At 37.0% G+C, this 11534-nt stretch overlaps 1 pseudogene; it reads left to right on the top strand.

The window, feature by feature from the left end:
- The first annotated feature begins 5886 nt into the window (after window positions 1–5886).
- LOC110192122 (actin, cytoplasmic 1 pseudogene) lies at window positions 5887–6980 on the top strand (annotated as a pseudogene).
- Window positions 6981–11534: the final 4554 nt, after the last annotated feature.

The following is an 11534-nucleotide window of genomic DNA, read 5'->3' on the forward strand; positions in this document are numbered from 1 at the left end:
TATAAAACACTAAATGTGTATTTTCTGATTTTAGTCCAAATAATAATCCTATGGAGTTGATATTATCTCCACTTTACAAATGTGGAAACTTAGACCAAAAGAATTAAATGAATTGCCCAGGTTTACATGATTAATAAGTGTTTAAATTAGGAATTAGACACAGATTTTCTTGACTTCTCATCCTGACACTTATCCCCTACTGCAAGCTTCCTCTCAAAAGATGGAATTAAGTGCAGCTAACAAAAATGAATTTAAAAAGAGTGATATGGTTCTATAAGAAAAATGTCAGAGACTTCAAAAGCTCAGAGCAAGTTCAAGCTGGTAATGATTGCTGTGGACAACCAAAATGACTTTCAAAAACTATATCAAGAGCAAGAAAAAGATCAAAGAAGGACTAGGATTATTTCTTGGTATACCTGGGACAATGATAGATTGAAAAAGGCATAGCTATTCAACTTGTTATGCTTGATTTCTCCAAAGGAAAATTATTTTTGTACCAGGAAGGATAGAACAAAAATAGTTCACAGCAATCCATGGTAAATGCAGAGATGATATGAGAGCATGAACTTCAATGAGTTCAAGTCACTGGGTCCGTCCAAGTGAACTGCTTTCTGGGATACAGAGGAACTTTAACATATGATTGCTGAGAGGTTATCATTGATCCTTGGTGAAATGGGAAGAAATTAAAGATGGACTTAGGACTAGAGGCAAAAAAGTATTTATTTGATTTTCCAAGCAGATTGGTAGGTGGGCTGTTAAACATATTTAGTAAGATTAACTTTTTATCCTGGAAAAAATATGGGTTTAATCAAGAAGAATAATATAATACCAACGAACTACAATTTATTTTTCATAGATATTAGACTTGTAAACATAGTATCCTTGAAATTTAGTAAGGAATTTGGCAAATAAAAGTAGCATACTATACTTATGGACAATATAAAAGATGTGAATTATATAATATTACAAATAAATAACTTTCATTTTGGCAAATTAACTGGAACTAAAGAAAATTGATTAGTTCATCAACATTAACCTGGATGGAAGTATGTGTGATAGAGGTGTTTTTTTTTTAATCTACAAATGAGGAAATTCATGATATGCTTGTCAGATTTTAAGATTACATACTCAAGGTAGGGATAATTAACTTATTAGGTAATAGAATTAGTAGTCTAAGTGACTTTGATAGGTTCCATGGGTGGGAAACCCATAGCCTCAAGGCCACATGTTACCTACACCTGTAAGTGACTATTTGGTTAAATATTACTAACATGACATTTAACAAAGATAAATCTAAGCTGACTTTTCCAAAACATTTCCATTTGGCTCTTAAGGATCCCAAACCACAACTTTATCTATAGTACCTATGATAGATATATTTAGATCAAGGGCACAATTCACAACAATTACTTACCACTGAGGTCCCTTTAAATTCTGAAATTTTATGGTAATGAAAGTGAATCAGAGATATAAAAATATGTCATGATGTACATCCTCTAAATTAGCTATAAATACATGTAAGAATATCATTATTCATATGATAAATTTGTTCAATTTTTGGTGCATTATTTGTAAGAAGCATTTTATTGTTTTCCACAATGGAATGTTAAAATGTTGTTTTTAATTCCGTTGTGATCATACAAAAATACACAGGCACACACACATAAATATATGTATATGTGTGTGTACATATATACATGTGCATATATACACATGTGTGTATACACATATACATGTGTCTATGTACATAGACATATGTATACAGAGAGAGAGAGAGATTGACCTATATAAGCACTTGAAATAGGATCCCTCTTGTTTCTATCTGTGCATGTTTTTATCCTCATATTCCCTGCTTTCTCATGGAAGTTGGAGTTTCCTGGACCATTTCCTAACATCTCTGTATTACAACATCAGATGCACTTGAGTGAGAATTCTCCTATCCCTGATTTTTGTCTGTGCAATGAACTTCTCTGGTATGGAAGATACAAGATTCTGTCAACCTCAGAAATTGCTCAGGAAGAATGGCAAATCTCTGGCAATGCAGAGTGTATGAAGTCTGAGGAGAACCTTGTCCCATGATCGTTAATGATCCCATCTGCCTTTCTTATCCTGTTATTGCCTGAAGTCCATCACACCCCAAAACCAAATACTACCCTGTTCAAATCAGTCACTTATAACTCCTGCTCTCATGCTCCCATTTCCAGGTTTCCTGTATTATGCCTTCTGGCTTGTGAATTAAAAGTGAGATAATAAAAGCTTATTGCTTTGTGCCTTGATTGGTCTTATTATTTTGTGGAAGCCTCCTTTAAGCTCACAAAATGACCTAAGACAGTCATCAATCCATTGTTTTAGGTGGCTTGGAAACCATACCCTTTATTATTTCTTATTTCCAAAGTTCTTAGGAGTAAGGTAGGAGGAGAGGTCCTTTGGCAACTTTCTCAAGACAAAGAAGAGAAGGAAAACACTGTATTTTTCTGTTCTGTTTCTCTCTGTGATTTATTGGGGTATCTTAGAATGTCAAACTTTGGGACAGACAGCCAAATGAATTTGCTAAAAGACATAGATAGTATTACATGGGAAATGCCAGGGAGCAGAGTTGATAAAGTATGTAACTATTCACATTTGAGTGGAAATAACCTTCATATACTCAGTAATTTCTAATCTCCAATAATATAGACTATAAAAAATGACTTTTATGGGAAAAATAACAACCTGAACTCCACGTCTGAAAATTTCTCTAACTCCTGGGGCAAATCCAATCAGATCCAGGCCAACCTGACCCTAAGCCCTGTGTTGTAATGTTTCCACTAAGACTTCCTGACTGCTGAATGATTTTCTTATAATTATGAGAGTCAGAAAGACTGAAGGGACCTGAAGCATAAAATGTGTATCCTTGAGAGAATGCATTAATTAATGATGGCAAAGCAATGTCATTGTAAAATTCTGCATTATTTTTAAATTGTCATTATAATTGAATTACATGTTGTGTGGAGGATAAAAAAATGGAGCCCTCTCTCTCTTTCTCTCTCTCTCTCTCTCTCTCTCTCTCTCTCTCTCTCTCTCTCTCTCTCTCTCTCTCTCTCTCTCTCTCTCTCGGAATGTACAATTAATTATCATCTATGTATTGCCTCTGTGTCATCAACCCTATAGCATGTAATAAATATGGGTTGATTATGACTGACAATATTTTTCTCCCAGCAGCCTCAGGACTACCTTGGGTGATTAGAGTAGAAAATCGGGAGGTGGGTAATTCTTACTTTTATTTTATTTTATTTTAGCAATGTGGCATAATGGAAAAGACCAAATTTACAGTGTGAACTAGGTTCAAGTGCTGTCTTAAACACTATTCTGCTACAGACCTAAGTCACTTCCCCTCTGTGGACCTTGATTTCCTCATCTGTAATATGAGGAAATCTGTAAAATTAGTCTCAATGATTTCTAGTATTTTTTCTACCTGTATTTTATGCTTCTGAACTTTTATATTTTATACCATTTTTTTTCTTTGCTGATAAGCTAGAAGCAGCTATTTCATAATAAATAAAGATCTGGCCTTGGTGCCACATTACCAGAATCTAAAACTCATCTCTGAAACACACTGGCTGTATAACCTTGGATGCATCTCAATGTCTTGGTGGTGTAGGTAAGTCTTTAAAATTTTCAGTTCTATATAGGAGCCAGTTTTCATTGGTTTTAGGTATTTCCTCATCTGGAAGGCCCAAGCAGCAATGAAATTATAGGTCCATTCTCTGTATCTAAGGTTGTTACAACATTAGAAAGAGTGGAGAAAGAAGTGCTGATTTCCATTAATGAAAACAAACATTGTACAATTTCTCTACTTTTCACTTTTGACCAAATAGCTGTGGATTTAGAATGAGAATCCAAATTCTGATCCTGGCTCAGCTGCTTCCAACATATGTAATCTTGGGAAACCTGCTTCTCCACCCTTGGGCCACTTTTTACTCATCTATATAATGAGGAGGGTTGAATTAGATGGTCACTTAGCTTACTTCCTTCTCTAAATCCTATGATTTCAAATGTGTAAGGCCAGTCTATTATAATATAATCTTCTTCTTACTCCTGATTTGTCAGTAATTTTCCCCAGGTTGAAAGGTGCTTCTTGTTAACCCAGATTCCTGTTGATATTGGCAGTGACAGTGAGCCAGCTGTGCCTGAGGGTCTGGCAGGGACTCCCAGTATAGATAGAAATTGTTCAGAGCTTGATCTGCATTTCCCATGGGCATTTGTGCTATTTCATTGTCTTCCAACACCTTACACAAATCTATGACATTTTGCTGACATTGGCACAGTAGCTCATTTGCTAGGTTAATTGAGGAACTTCTTCCTTTCTCATGGGATCAGAAGATACTCATGAAGCTGAAATGAAAACCTCTTTAAAAACATGTATGCTATTGGATAGTCAGATATTTTATAGCCAAATCCACATAGGTGAAGAAATATTATTATCAATTTATTATATAGAAAACAATAATAAAATGAAATTAAAGATGATTTTTAAAAAGAATGCTACAATTTATGGAGTAATACACTGACATTCACATTTTAAAGATGAGTCAAAAACAGTTGTATACACTGTCTCATTTTCAGGGGACTTCTGTTTTGTAGATGATAAAAGTAAGGCCCAGACTGGTCCACTGCCACGTCCAAGTACTGCCTTCATAAGTTCTGCATCCAGGTATAGGTAGATTTGATTTATGGAATGTACCAGATTTGACTTACAGAAAAAAGAGGGGTTTTGCTTCATTTGAGATCAAATGAATTTATCTGGGTTAGTAGTAATCAGGTGAGGTTTGAGTCAGGAAACACCATGTAGGGATGGAATAGGAATGCTCAGTCATCTAGGAATATAAATGATTTGGGGAGTATGAAAGCCCTGCTGAGCTGGAAAGGCTAGAAAATTTAAGTTTTTATTGCTTCTATGAAAGAGTTTCACGTGTTGAGCTAGAGAGACTGAGGATGCAGAACTGGTGAAGAAGAAGAAGAAGAAGAAGAAGAAGAAGAAGAAGAAGAAGAAGAAGAAGAAGAAGAAGAAGAAGAGAAGAAGAAGAAGAAGAAGAAGAAGAAGAAGAAGAAAGAAGAAGAAGAAGAAGAAGAGAAGAAGAAGAAGAAGAAGAAGAAGAAGAAGAGGAGAAGGAGGAGGAGGAGGAAGAGGAAGAGGAAGAAGAGGAAGAAGAAGGAGAGGAGGAGGAAGAGGAAGAAGAAGAGGGAGAAGAAGAAGAGGAGGAGGAGGAGGAGGAGGAGAAGAAGAAGAAGAAGAAGAAGAAGAAGAAGAAGAAAAGAAGAAGAAGAAGAAGAAGAAGAAGAAGAAGAAGAAGAAGAAGAAGAAGAAGAAGAAACTGTGAAGAAGGTAGATTTCTGGCTTTCAGCTTCCTCTTTCTGGAGTCCTGTCTTTCTTGGTAAGTCTCCTTAGATTCCTCTGCACATTAATTGGCATATAGATATTGCTTAATAAATGCTCCCCCCCTCCTTTTTTCCACATTTATTTTAAGTATCTGTGCTATCTCTTAAGAAAATCCATACCCCCTTCATTCATTCAAAACTGGTTTTTGGCAAGTCAGAAATATTCTGATAAACTGATCCAAGCTAAGTTAGGATTTGATCAACCGATAAGACATCATCAAATGCTTACTAAGTTCCTAGGACTGTGGGAAAAGAGAGATGGTAGGATAAATATTTCTTATCCTCAAGAAGCTTGCAAGCTTATTGATGGGCAAATAATGTCATTAAAAATAGTGAATAGTCATGACTGGTTTTGATTGTAGAATCAATAGGAGAGATGAAAGCTCTTCTCCGCATGCACATGCCTCTAGGTGCAGCACCACCTCCTCTCTCTCTTAAGGGTTTAAACTTGCTGTTTCAAAGTTCACCATGAATGAGGATATTGCTGCCCTCTTTACTGAGAGTGGCTTGACAATATGCAAAGCTGGCTTTGCAGGAGATGATGCCACTTGGTGTATCTTCCTTTCCATTGTTGGGCACCCCAGACAGGGTTTGATAGTGAGTATGGGCCAGAAAGACAGCTATAGGTGGGATGAAAGAGAGGTATTCTGACCCTGAAGTACCCCATTGAACATAGTATTGCCACCAACTGGAGGACATGGAGAAGATTTGGCATCATGCTTTCTATAATGGGATCCATGTGACCCCTGAAGCTATTTGCACAAGCCCCCTGAACCCCAAAGACAATAGAAAAAAGATGACACAGATTATGGTTGAGATTTTCAATACCCTGACCATGTACTTTGTCATCCAGGCTGTGCTATGCCTATATGCCAATGGTCACACCACTGGTATTGTGATGGACTCTGGTGATGGTGTGACCCACACTGTGCCCATCTATGAAGTTATGCCCTTTCCCAACCATTCTCCATCTGGATCTGGCTGGCTGTGATCTGATGGACTCCCTCATGAAGATCCTGACCCAGAGAGGGTACAGTTTCACTACCACAGTTGAGCAGGAAATTGTGTGCGACATCAAGAAGCTGCATTATGTAGCCAGCCCTAGACTTTGAACAGGAGATGGCCACTGCTATATCTAGCTCTTCTCTGGAAAAGAGCTTCCTGCTGGTCAACTTATCACCATTGGCAACAAGAGGTTCTGGTACCCAGAAGCTCTCTTCCAATCATTTTTCTTAGGTATGGAATCCTGTGGAATCCATGAAACTACCTTCAACCCAGTCATGGACTGTGATGTTGACATCTGTAAAGATTTGTATGCCAATGTAATATTGTCTGGTGATAATACCATGTACCAAGGCACTGCTGACAAGACACAAAGGGAGATTACAGACCTAGCCCCCAGTACAGTGAAAATCAAGATCATCGCTTCACCTGAGCGCAAATACTCTGTCTGGACTGGAGGTTCCATCCTGGCCTCTCTCTCCACCTTCCAAAAGATCTGGATCAGCAAGCAGGAACATGATGAATCTTGGCCATGCATTATACACAGCAAATGTTTCTAAATGAACTGTTTCCTTTTTTTTTTTTTGGCAAAAGGTATGACATGATAATCATACCCCCAAAAAAGAGATTGCATTGCCATGGCTTTGTTTGTTTTTAGCCCTTGGCTCAGGATTTAAAAAACTGGAACAGTGAAGGTGATGAGTAGTCAAAGTATGTTGGAGACAAATATCCCCAAAGTTCTATAGTGCATCTTCAAGACTCTGTAGATATTTGTTTGCTAATTTTTAATAGTCATTCCAAATACCGTGTAATGCATTGCTACAGAGAGTTATTTGCCTCTATGAAAGCTGTTCCTCTCTACAGAAATTGGCTACTTAACATAAACTCAGACCAGGGAAAGAGGGAGAAGATAAGGCACTAGTATTATTTTACATGTAAATTATGTTATCCTTAAAAAAATGTATCTTCTGTCTTAATACTTGCTCTTTTTTTTTAAATTGTTACAGCCATAATGAATGGTGCTCTAAATTCCCTCACTGACCCCAACATCGATATGAATGAAGACTTTACAATCTCCTCAGGAGTTTTATAAGACTGATGACAGTACTTGGGAGAGGGAAGGAGGTTCACTTGCACACTAACTAAAAGCAAGTTCAAATAAAAGTGCACACACTAAAAAAAAAAGAAGAAGAATCAACAGATCAAAGAAGGAATAGATTATTAAGAACTAGTGTCACTGGAAAAGGCTTCATGGATGAAACAGTGGTTCCTCACATATGTAATTTAATGTCTGAGCCTTCTCATAGATATTCATATTTTAATAAAGGACAATGCCTAACTCCAAAGTGTTAAATCTCTAGTGGTAGAATTTGAAGCATTATTGGCAGGGGGATGAGGGACATATATTTCACCAAGAGTACTTGCCATCCTCCCCTCAAATACGTAATACCATTCAGGGGATCACACATTAAATAGTTTTACAATATAAGGCCTTCTGGGAAAGAATGGCCTATTGAATCTGAGACAACAAGTTGGTCCTCATCATGCTGAAATGTTATTCACTACCACACCCTGTTTGGTTAACACATGTTGGAAAGACTTTAGGAGTCCAGAGGATTTACAACTTGCTGCTTTGTGCACAGAGGTTAATTTTCTTTTCTCTTTTTTTCTCTCTTCTCCTTTTTTCTTTTCTTCTTTCCTTTTCTTTTCTCTGTGTGTGTGTGTGTGTGTGTGTATATGTGTGTGTATGTGTAAGCTGGCACATGACAAATTCATCTACAACTATTGTTTCCACTTTCTCTGTTCTTACTTTTAAACCTCTGCATTCTGGCTTCCAGCCTCATAATTCTGCTGCACCTATTTTCTGTAAAGTTACTGATGATTGCTTAACTGCCAAATCTAATGTCCTCTTCTTGAACTGTATCCTTCTTAACCTCTCTGCAGCATTTAATAAATTGACTAACTTCTCCTTTTGGATATGTTCTCCTGTCTGATATTTTTTTTTTATGATTCTGCTCTCTATTGGCTCTTCTCCTATTCATCTGACCATTCTTTCTCAATTCCTTTCTTTGGATCTTCATCCTGTCATGCTTACTAACTGTAGGTATCCCCAAAGCTCCGGTCTGAAACCTGTTTTCTCTATATGCTCTCTTACTTCATTATTTCATCAGGTCCCATGGGCTCAAGTGCCATCTCTATTTTGATGAATTTCAGATCTATTTATCTAATTTAATCTCTCTTCTGAGTTCCAAAACAGTGTCACAATCTTCCTGTTGATAATTTTGGATTGGATATTCTGTATGCATCTCAAATTAATACGTACCAAACAGAATTTATCCTTTCCCAAAATAATGTTTCTTCTTAAGAATTTCATTCTCTATTACTGTTGAGTGCATTCATTCTAATTACCCAGCTTTACAACCTCAAAGTACTCCTCAGCTCCTCCCATTCATTCACATATCTAATCAGCTGTCAAATCTTGCATTTTTTTTTTCTCTTCAGCATCTCTTCTGTAGTTCTCTTTTCCTCAACTCACACGATTACCAGTCCAGTTTGGGTCCTCATTCCCTGCCCTCCAACTTGTTTCAAAGCCTTCTAATTTGTCTCCCTGCCTGGTCTTTTCCTATTCCTTTCCATTTTCTACACAGCTATCAAAATGATTTTTCTAAGGCCTAGATCTGATATGACACCCCTCCGCAATAGACTCTAATTCCTATTTCCTTCAAGAACACATATGAAGTTTTTCCTTTGGTACCTAAAATTTCTCACAAATGAGACTCCCTACATTCCTGTTATCTTATGCTCTCCTTTTATACTCAGTGATCTTGCTAGCTGTCCTTGATGTTGCTCACACATCATATTCCATCTGACATCTCCTTGCCTTTGTGCCAATTGGCTGTTCTAGATATTTGGAATGTTCTCCCTCTCAACCTTCAAATCTTAGAATCTATGGCTCACACAATACCACTGCCAACAGGAAGCCTTCCTTGGTTGCTTCATTATCACCACCACCATGAACTGTTAGTACCATATCCTCTATATTCCCTTTCATCTACTCTGCTTCTATCTTCTATATATTGATGAATACATACTGTCCCTCTCATTAGAATATGGGCACCTTTAGAACAAGGACTCTTTTTTGTTTTTTTCTTTGGACACCCAGTTTTTAAAACCAGGTCTGTGGCACATTAGAATTTAATAAATGCCTGTTGAATGATTGAGTGAGTGTATTGGTACACATTGATCTTTTTTTTTTCCATGAAAGAAATGCCAATTTTCACTTTGTGTCTTAATGGACTTGGAAGAGTGTAAAGAGGCTGAAGATATTTTGGGCTGAAGAATAGCAGCCTGGCATTGTGTGAAGCAAGTTTTTAGTGCTAAAACTAATTAAAAGTATTTGAGATTATAAACAAGACTAGGGTAGCTTTCTCATTTGTCAATTGTTTCTACTGAGAAAACAATTGTAAGAAAAATTAACCTTGATGATGAGATATATGAGCTTGTGTTAGCTCCTGAAAGTAATGATGTAAGTTTGTGAAAAGTAGGTAACAGCTTAAAGTTGGAAGTTACCTTCTGTGAGGTAAGGTAGTATGACAGAGGAAATTGCTATGACCAATTGCTTTGCCCTTCCTAGGGGTGTGGGGAGAGAAGGTTTGGGAGCAGTGGGGGCGGTGAGGAATAAAATGCCTAAAGCACAATCATTCATGAGGCATAAACCCAGATGGAATAGAAGTACCACATGATGTCGGGTCAGGGCTGAGAACCATCCTGAATTCTAATCCTCCAGGTCCTAGTGTCAACCAGAAGTATGAACTATGTCAGTTAACTCCTTGGTATTTCAGGTTACCCACTGATAAGATGATGACTTTACCTAATACTTCACAATGTTACTGTGAGATTGAAATAAAAGAAAAGATGTAAAATCATTTTATTACTATAGAAATCACAACGGAAATGCAAAGTATAATTACCATTATTACAATTATCTTATTTTGATAAGTATGATAAAATAAGGATGGGAAAGTGTGTGACCCATTAGGAAAAGTTGGGAGCTGGTACTGTTATTCCAATATGATAATCTTCAAATAAAAATGTTATTAAAATAACCTCATTTTGCAAGTTTTCTTTTTTACCATAAACTTTTCGAAGATATTATCTCCATCCTTTGGGTTGCACAGCAGCAGAATACCTAAAGAATTCTTTACCTGGAATCCACACTTATGTTATTGTTTTTTACAATGTTTTGATATCTGCATTTCAACATAATTTCTGTCCTTTATAATCCATTATATTTTATTTCATGAGTTTAATTCAGAGAAAGAGTCCCTAGGCTTCACTGTATTGTCAAAGGATTCCATCACACACACACACACACACACACACAGAAAGAGAGAGAAAGAGAGAGAGAGAGAGAGAGAGAGAGAGAGAGAGAGAGAGAGAGAGAGAGAGAAATCCCTTGACTGAATATAGTTCTCTTGAAATTCTGAATATCAAGTCTATGATATGCCTTCTTATGGAGCATCTAAAAGGCATAGTGAATGGAGAGCACTGGGCCAATAGTCAGGAAGACCTAAGGTCAAATCTTTTAGACATTTACTAACTGTGTGACTGTACAAGTCATTTCACCACACTATGCCTTAGTTTCCTCAACTGTAAAATGTAAAAAATAATAGCAGCTATCTCATAAGGCTATTGTGAGAATTAAATGAGATTATATGTGTAAATCACTTCGCACAGTATCTGGCACATAGTATTGTTGTTATTCAGTTGTTTTTCATTCTTGTCTGACTCTCCATGAACCCATTTGGGTATTCTTGGCAAAGACACTGAGGTGGTTTGCCACTTCCTTCTCCAGCTCATTTTACAGATGATGCAAACACAGTTAAGTGACTTTTCTAGGGTCACACAGCTATAAGTGTCTGAGATCAGATCTGAACTCAGGTCTTCCTGACTCAGACCTGGTACTCTATCCACTGTGCTACCTAGCTACCTGTCTGCCTTATAGTAGGTATTATATAAATTATTATTCTCTTCCTATAGGAAGACATACTTTGGAGGTTTGAAGCTGTCCAGATACTTGGTTTTAAATATGTCTGAAAAATGCAGATTTGAAG

The sequence above is a fragment of the Phascolarctos cinereus genome, unplaced genomic scaffold (genome assembly GCF_003287225.1).
Source record: "Phascolarctos cinereus isolate Bilbo 61053 unplaced genomic scaffold, phaCin_HiC Scaffold_726;HRSCAF=1367, whole genome shotgun sequence".
Classification (NCBI taxonomy): Eukaryota; Metazoa; Chordata; class Mammalia; order Diprotodontia; family Phascolarctidae; genus Phascolarctos; species Phascolarctos cinereus.